The sequence below is a fragment of the Hydractinia symbiolongicarpus genome, chromosome 1 (assembly GCF_029227915.1).
Source record: "Hydractinia symbiolongicarpus strain clone_291-10 chromosome 1, HSymV2.1, whole genome shotgun sequence".
NCBI classification, from domain to species: Eukaryota; Metazoa; Cnidaria; class Hydrozoa; order Anthoathecata; family Hydractiniidae; genus Hydractinia; species Hydractinia symbiolongicarpus.
The window spans coordinates 4000033-4009171 of record NC_079875.1 but is presented as its reverse complement, the minus strand read 5'-3'; positions in this window follow the sequence as shown (position 1 = coordinate 4009171).

Sequence of the window (9139 nt, the reverse complement as noted above, 5' to 3'; positions counted from 1 at the left end):
TGTTCTCGTCTGTGGCCTTGTGGCATTTTAAGAAATCGATTAAAAAGTGTTTATTGCCAGGAGCTTTGAATCTACAAAGCAAACATACAAGTTGTTATGCAGCTATTCGATTTATTGTATTGTTATCAAATGTCTTGTTACTTGTGGGTACCCCAAGACAACACAAGAACTTTGAGTTTGAGACAGGCCTTTTTGGAGTTGTTGAAAGTGAGACTATAAACAGTTTCATGCTCAAACTCGCTAGCACAGCAATAGAAAGCTCAAGAATCAATGGAATTAAAAGTAAACAGATGTACCTGAAGGCGTTTTCATTATAAAGCTAATGCTATAATTTTGTTAACTCAAAAAAGTCTGTTTATTTTGCCAAACTGCTTTCTTCTGCAATCCCAGGCAACACAGAGCATAAATGTTTTCCAGTCATGTTTCTTCTTAGCAACATTGCTCAATTTCATTCCGCAATCATATATTCAAGCCTTCCATTTACTTGCTGCAAGTCAATACAAAACTTTCTTAGCCTTTGGACATGTTGAATCCTACCCTATCCAACCGACCGGCTACCGGGAGGCAATAACAATAGGTAGAGTAAATTAATTTCAATCTTTCTTTACTGTAAATTTCGACGACTTCGGCGGGATTCTTCTTGACGTCACATATTCTTTGTTTTACGGGAGTCCAAAAGTCCACACTTCGGCGCGATTCTTCTTGTCGTCAAAATTATTTGTTTGTTTAAGAGGGTCAAAAGGCCACACTTTGGCTGCCGCCGAAGTCGACTATTTTGCGGCAGAAAACAGGGAATCGCGCAACAATCGGCAAAAAGCGGCAAAATGTAGTTAAACTACCGTGAAACCAGAGAGTTGAGCCTCGTGAAACACTCCTGAGTAGTTTAGATAAATTTTAACTCGACTCCTGGGCGTAAGGAACCTTTTTAAACGCCAAAAATCAACCGATTACTAGTTTAGATCCACATGATCTTCTCATTGGCAATTTCTACTTAGGCGATCCTACCTCACTTTAAGTTGGATTTTTTTAAATTTTTTTTGCAATATGTGTCCAGTCTTTAGGATCAATTTTATAAACATTTCACATAGCTGTATTTTGAATGCTACTCAAAATTGTTCGATCAGGCTATATTTTTTGTGCAATTTGGAAATCTGGAAATGCTTTTATTGTCAGTGCCCTTAATTTAGAATGGCTGGGCATATAAATACGGTTATGCTTCCGATTGTATTCCCTTTATATTAGGCATTTAAATAAGTGTCATTGTAGAGTGATTAAGTACAGTACAGTCTGAATGTAATCTACCGCGTACACGCTAATATCACACCTTTGCGTGGAGGACGGCAGTCGTTTGTCTTTTGTTATAATTAAATCCCTTGAGCGTTTTGCGAGTTTATATTTGCGTGTTAAAAAACAATGCGCTCGTGAAGAAATATTGGAGCAAATAATAAAAATCTTTCGCGAAGTTTTATAATACATTGCGCGGGAATGTATTGTTGATTTAATTACTTAAAAAAAAAAAAAAAAAAAAAAAAAAGCGCGTTTCATCTAAGAAACATTCGAGAAGCATTGTTCACAACTATTAAATGCCGCTTTTCGTTTAAAAAATGCTATCGCCTCTTTTCGATTTTAAACTTTAAAACACGATCTAAAAAAGCATTTCTATCGCCGCTATTCGTTAAAACTTTTAAAATTTCCAGGGAGAAATTTGAAAACTAATGAATGACAAAATCCCAAAAGTTTATCTTCAAATTTTTAATTTTGTTAATGTAAAACTAATCCACATGAAAAAAGTTTCTGATGTTTTTTATGAAGAAATCTTCCATATTAGCCATTATACATTTGCCCTAGAGTGATTAATAAATAAGGTCAGGCTTCTATTTTCAGAACTGCTATTTACATTTAACATCAAGGCAAGCTCCATTTAGGAAAGGGCTAAGGCTGGCCCATTGTTCGTTTTATCAAATGGGGATTTTATTACCCGAATTGTAAAAGGCTAATTTATAGGCACTTGCATGTAGTTTTTTTTTTCATGTCTATTTGTTAAGCCTGTTATGGCATGTTGAATTATCTCGTCGTAGTTCTCGTCAAAAATATTGCCTGATAGATAATGAATTTTCATTTGGGGAATTGGAGGTGCTGGGCTGCCCTGGGCAGCCACAAAGTGTAGAGATGTGCGTGTACCCCTGGAAGAGTATGGTGAATTAAGTACAGGTGCGAGGAGATGAACGACGGTGCACCACGCGAGCATGACAGATGACTGGGGAAATAACAGCAGAGGGATGCGGCGCTGACAGTCAGAGGTGGTGCACCAAGAGGATAATAACAGGTGTGAAATGCAAAAGAAGCTAGAGCTCATAAAGAGTAGGTTCTTGTGAGGTATGATAGAGGAAATGGAATCACAGGAGAGGAGCTCCGGATGTGATTGAGAGATTAGTTAAGCCAGAAAACACTACTAGGAGAAGAGCTCCGGATGTAGTGGAGAAGAGCGAACACTACTAGGAGAATAGCTCCGGATGTAGTGCAGAAGAGCGAATTTATTGGGAACACGCACGTGAGCTTGAGACAATATCTTCTCTTCAGCCTAGCATCCTCACCCGATTCCGCCAAATTATCCAAAGTTTATTCTTGCCACTAACAATTGATAGTGCTATTACTGCTATAACTCTAAATTAAAGTACAATCCTTATTCATTGATTTTGTATTATTGACAGCAATTGTAGTTATTATTTGTCAATTTAAAGTTGTGTATTATCAGATTTTGAAAGTTAGCTAATAACATGATGGATTGCAAAATTGTCTTCTTTAAAAAATCCAGTTTGGGGTAAATTGGGGATGTCGGGCTTCCTTCGTCAGCCAAATGGGATGAAGATGCGTTTGTTTCCCTAACAAATGAGGTGCGTTTCCACGAGATACGCCATAGCAGGTAGTAGGCAATTTCCAAGCGAGTTGCTGAGGTGTAGGCGATTTCCAAGTGAGTCGCGGAGATGTAGGCAATTTCCAAGCGAGTTGCTGAGGTGTAGGCGATTTCCAAGTGAGTCGCGGAGAGGTAGGCAATTTCCAAGCCAGTTGCTGAGGTGTAGGCGATTTCCAAGTGAGTCGCTCAGATGTAGGCAATTTCCAAGCGAGTTGCTGAGGTGTAGGCGATTTCCAAGTGAGTCGCTCAGATATAGGCAATTTCCAAGCGAGTTGCTGAGTTAGCGTTTCCACGAGATACGCAGACGTTTCCACGAGATACGTCTTATTAAGGGTAAGGATGGAAACACGCGCATCTGGTTTGGGCCCCCCTGATACCAAGCCTGACATCCCCCCCCTTTCCCCAAACTCAAGTGTAGTTATGACATGAAACAAGAGAAATATACTTCTAACATTATCTGTCATTGTTGTTGTTTGCTTTCGTGTTGTTGCTTCAGAACCATAGCAATTAAATGGTGGTGGACCAACAGTTCACCACATGTTAATTGCGGTTCCTGAAGTAAGTACTTATACCTTGTTGAGAGGCTTGGCTTTGATTGCATTCAGTATTCAAGTGTCAACAAAGATGGCTACTAGCATCATTGAAGGATATACTTTAGAAACTCAATGTTATTTCAAATCTAGAATGGTAGACTAGTGAAAAGGGTGGTCACAAGGCATGAACACTAGGGGCCCTCAAGGTAACTAACCAATACTGTTGTAGATCCAGGCCCCTAAGATTGCCTTGCCTACCTATAAATTCGGAGCAGCTAAAGTCAACTAGTTTCCATCATCACATTTTGCTAATAGTTTGGTTTGCCCACCCACCCACCCTGTTATTATATATTTTTTCTTTTTCTTTTATGTACGTCAATCACTTCATGTACTGGCATCAATGTCCACAACTGTCACCATATTAACTAATTCTACAATCAACCACAACCCTTATGTTAACTTGATAACCGGACCATCATCCGACACATGACGAGTGCATACGATACCAATTGATGTAGCCCCAGAGGGTCTTCTACAACAAACTATAACACGCAACGATACTACGAACTACAACACGCAACGATCTACAACGCAAGATGGAGGGATCAATTGGCATCAAAGACGCGCGCTCGCTTACACCAGTGCTCTTGCCTCAAGGTTTTCTTGGTGATCCAAATTTGGCTACTTGCGATTGCCAAGTTTTTTGTCCAGAGGTAGAGGCACTGTTGACCCGCGCTGGTGGGGATGTCGGGCTTCCTTCGTCAGCCAAATGGGATGAAGATGCGTTTGTTTCCCTAACAAATGAGGTGCGTTTCCACGAGATACGCCATAGCAGGTAGTAGGCAATTTCCAAGCGAGTTGCTGAGGTGTAGGCGATTTCCAAGTGAGTCGCGGAGATGTAGGCAATTTCCAAGCGAGTTGCTGAGGTGTAGGCGATTTCCAAGTGAGTCGCGGAGAGGTAGGCAATTTCCAAGCCAGTTGCTGAGGTGTAGGCGATTTCCAAGTGAGTCGCTCAGATGTAGGCAATTTCCAAGCGAGTTGCTGAGGTGTAGGCGATTTCCAAGTGAGTCGCTCAGATATAGGCAATTTCCAAGCGAGTTGCTGAGTTAGCGTTTCCACGAGATACGCAGACGTTTCCACGAGATACGTCTTATTAAGGGTAAGGATGGAAACACGCGCATCTGGTTTGGGCCCCCCTGATACCAAGCCTGACATCCCCCCCCTTTCCCCAAACTCAAGTGTAGTTATGACATGAAACAAGAGAAATATACTTCTAACATTATCTGTCATTGTTGTTGTTTGCTTTCGTGTTGTTGCTTCAGAACCATAGCAATTAAATTATGTTTTATGCTTTAGTTAGGGAGCTTTTTAGGGGTTAAATGACCTAAAAGTGAAAAATAGTGATAGCTCTACATAACCTTCCATTTTCACTATATTTTTCAAATAAATACTAGGGACAAGGTTGCAAAAAACACATTATGGAGGTTGCATTTATTCTTTTATTTATAAAAAAAGTCCAGGCTCTTCTGCTAAAAAGAATATATGTCTATACCAATGTTCTTTTGCTGATTTGGCTAAACTTTTGGTTCTTAGTTTTTTGTCTAAAATTGTTAGAACCAACATATTTTGTGGATAATTGTAGATATTTGATGGTACTTTCCTAATCAGAGCATAATTAACTCATTGTGCAGTATGTGTATGACTAGAAAATATGTCTTAAGGGTCATTTAATTCTAGCTATATAGCTAATTTTATGCCGGCCAAGTAGCCAGTTTTATGTCAGATAAGTAGCTAGTGAGAAAAACAGTTTTGTGCTGGTTAACTACCTAGTTTATGCTGCTAGCTAGCCAATTTGGTAGTGTTATACCAGCTTATTTTGCCACATATGTTGGTAGTTATTTGCTAGTTAGGTGTGGGTGAGAAGAGGTTCATTACATGTAAAAAATAGTGATATACTAGCTAGCTATTCATACTTCCCTCTTTCGTTTTCTTGAAAATATCAGTTCGTCCGCTTGGCACCATCTTTAAAAAACAACAAACACTCCATCGCTTTGCTCCTTGATAAACACCTTGTCTCGCTTACTATAAACTGTACCAAAGAATGACCACATTAAATTGCTGGATTACTGTGATTTTTTGTTTGAATTTTTATAATTCGGATGTATAGGGACGAAATCGCATAGAAATGCTATATACTCTCCATCGTACTTCTTTTTCCTTATATTTGGCTTATATAATGAGGAAATAGGCTCCGCTACGCTCCGTGCGCTGGCGCGCACTTCGCTACTCTCCGCAATAAAGTAGTTCTAATTTTTGGACCAATTTTGGCCTAAAATGACATTTAGGTGACAAAAATCAAAATTATTATGTCACCATTATGTTCAGCATACTTTTTTTGTTAACTGTGCCAAATTTTGTCGAAAACAAATACCAATTTTGGCCTGAAGCGTCAATACTAAACTTCCCAGTAGTTAAGGAGCTTGGGTACGAAGTTTGCATCTCTGTCCGTCAACGTGAAATCCCAGGGTCGATTTTTTCTCAAAAAATGCTCCAAAAGAAAAAAACGACGGTTTTAAAGAATTTCCTACGCCTTCGGGCGCGGAAATTCAATTAGTATAAAATAATTTTATGAGGAAATTGAATTTACTGACTTTGTATTCGACTGAGGCATGGAGGTATAGAAGGTATACATCCATGATGATGTAACGAGCAAAATAAGAAGATATATTTTTCAAGAAACATGTGATTTGAATTGCACGTACGAATTGCAAAACACAAATTACTACCTATTACTGCTAACTTATATGTTTACGTTCCCCAGACACACATTTTTTGTCGTTTTTTGAAACTCTGTTTCGCATTGTTCCAACGGTGACAAAAAATGCAGATAACGTAAAATGTGTTTCGTTTATTAATCTATCTGAACTTTTTATTCGTTGATTAACGTATTCTCACCAGCTAAAACAAAGAATGAAATTCTAGCGAAACGCCGTGGTATGGTAAAACCCATAGACAGAAGCAAAAGAATACAAAAGTCATGCTTTACTTGGTAATTTGTCGAATTAGCTGGCGTTAAGAACCTTCGACTTAAGATTAAAGTTATCCTGGTGTAGGGTATCACTTTCTAATATCCATTCACTTTGTTTTCCCAAACCTATCGCAATCTGTAATCTTTTTTATGTCGCATTTTGTAATCCCACCCTATCAGACTTTGTAATCTCATATATTTTTGAGTTGGATTGAAATGTTTTGTGTATTTATACCGAAAAAAAGTGACAATTGCAATTGCATGTATGTAAAAATAATTTTCAGTAGGCCAAACTTTTATTCTCTATTTAACACTTTCCATAATAAGCAACACAAATTCTTCGCTGATGCTCAATGCTGCTTTCTTGCTGCCTTGTTGGCCATTAACTTGGGAAAAGAATTCACGTGTTTGCTTGCTGAATTAGGATAGTGCCTCAAATTGAAATCAGACTTTTGTTTAATCACTTAATCATTTAATCTAAGTTACCGTATAAAATCTAACCTTTAGAATTTTCTCTTATATCTGTGCAAATATATTCGCTATTTATACGATTCAACATGTCAGAAATTTTTGCTAAAAAATTTACAACTGTGAAAAGAAACGAAAAGTATGTCCTGGGATAAGAAGTTTTAATCAGGGGGAAAAAATATTCATTTCTCTCCCGGTTTTTTCCGATATTTACTAGTCATCACACGGTATTCTATAAACTGCTCGTTACTGTTAGTTCCTTCTTTTAGTATCTAAGACCACAATTTTCTTGTTCCTTCCATAACAAAATTGTAGAAATTTCAATAAAGAGAGAGATAATGGAGAAAAAAAATTAATAAAATAAACGCAAGATTGCCTTTGCCACGTAGGAAAGAATTAAAAGAAGTTTCTTTCTGTTTTTGGGAAGAAAGCTTTGCATCCGCGAAGGAGATGTTTATACGCAGGCGTCGTGAAAACACGATTGAGCAGTCTTGCCTGGATGTTTCATCATAGACAAAAGTGTTTTTGGTTTGGCTCCTAGCTTTATTGCATCAGTTTCTTGTAAAGATTAATAACGTAAGATATGAACTTGTAAAAGAACATAACGGTTACAAATTACAGAATACAAGCATTCCAGACGTGAAATTTGTAAATATAAAACTGTGTGTACTGTCCAAGAATGCTAGCAAAAAACGGATGTTTTCATTTATTGTCCAAAAAAATAAATTAAAGAAAACAATAAAGTTCGTTTTAAAAATTCTGCTTTCTAAACGAACGGAACTTTATCCCACACAAAAACTTATAACAACGTGCACCTTGTTACACCGGAGACATGTCATGGTGTCAAAAAACTTTGTCTCATTAAAAATATTTAGCAGGTGCGGATCCAGGGTTAGTCAGATAAGTCGCGTGACTAAGTGTAAATTTGACGAAAAATGTTAGCCAAGCGAAGATGTCGACGATCCAGGCGTTGCAAACGGAGGGCGTTAAAAATTGTAATTTTTTTACGGCGAAAAGTCATGGTTCACAGCCCTCTCCAATTCGCCTATAGCGATGTTGACGTCAAAGTTGTGACGTCGCTACCATATAGACTGAGAGGGTTGCAAATTATAGCTTACAGATTTTGACTGATTCATCTTGACTAATCAGTCACTCAGTCAGTCAAAAATCAAATAGCTATGGCCCGCAACCCTCCCCATCTCACCTAAGGGGCCTGTGACGTCAAAATCGTGACGTAATTTTCACACTCTATGCGTAGTCCAACAATATGTGGCCCGCAGCCGGCGAAGGAAATTTAGGTTCCGTACTGCGTGGTTACTAATAACCTGTTAAGCTATAGTTTTAACTCCCATCCGTCAGGATTAGTCGAAGACTCACGCCTTTTGGCTTGGATTCTTTCCGTACTATTATTGATTATGGCTGCATCAGATATGTTGGCGCGGGTGCTTACTGATTTAAAGTGTGATAATTTTGAATCTGTTCGTAAAATGCAAAAAGAACTTTTAGAAAGTGTTTATTCTCGAGCATTTTTGTTGTCTGGGGATATTTATCCCTTGGTTGGTAAAAGTCTTCATCGGAATTTAGGTCCAGATATATACCTTCCATCTGAGGCGAGGTGTGAAGATAAAGGAATTATTGCTTTAAGGTGAGAAGTATGTTTTTTACTCTCCAACACACCTTGCATTTATTTAAAGGTTTTCAGTATATCTGCTACGAAAAGCTAGTTGGGGAGAGCTTTATACAACAGACTATTAAAACCAAATACAAAAAGATTTAATTAGCTAATAGCTAGGGCTAATACACCTTTACGATAATTCGGAAAAAATAACACTCCATTGCAGCTTATTTTGCAATCAGAGGAGGTAAACATTACACTTTTATAAGAGTTTATTAAGGAAAAAACACGTTTTTTCGTGATAACTTTTCTTGCCACGTTTTGTTTTTAATGAAAAGTACACATAAGTTGTATCTTATTATTATTAACGTTTCCTAAAAATTTGAAAGAAATTGATACGACAGAAGTTAAAAAACTGGAGAAAACACGCTTTCGTTCTTAACAAACTCTCATAAAAACACGAGTTTTACCTCCTTTTTTCCGATATTGTAAAACGATGGAGAGCCGTAGGAACGCATGTACAATTGAATTATCATAAAGGTGTATTGTTTTTGTAATATGAGCTTTGAACAGAATTTTCA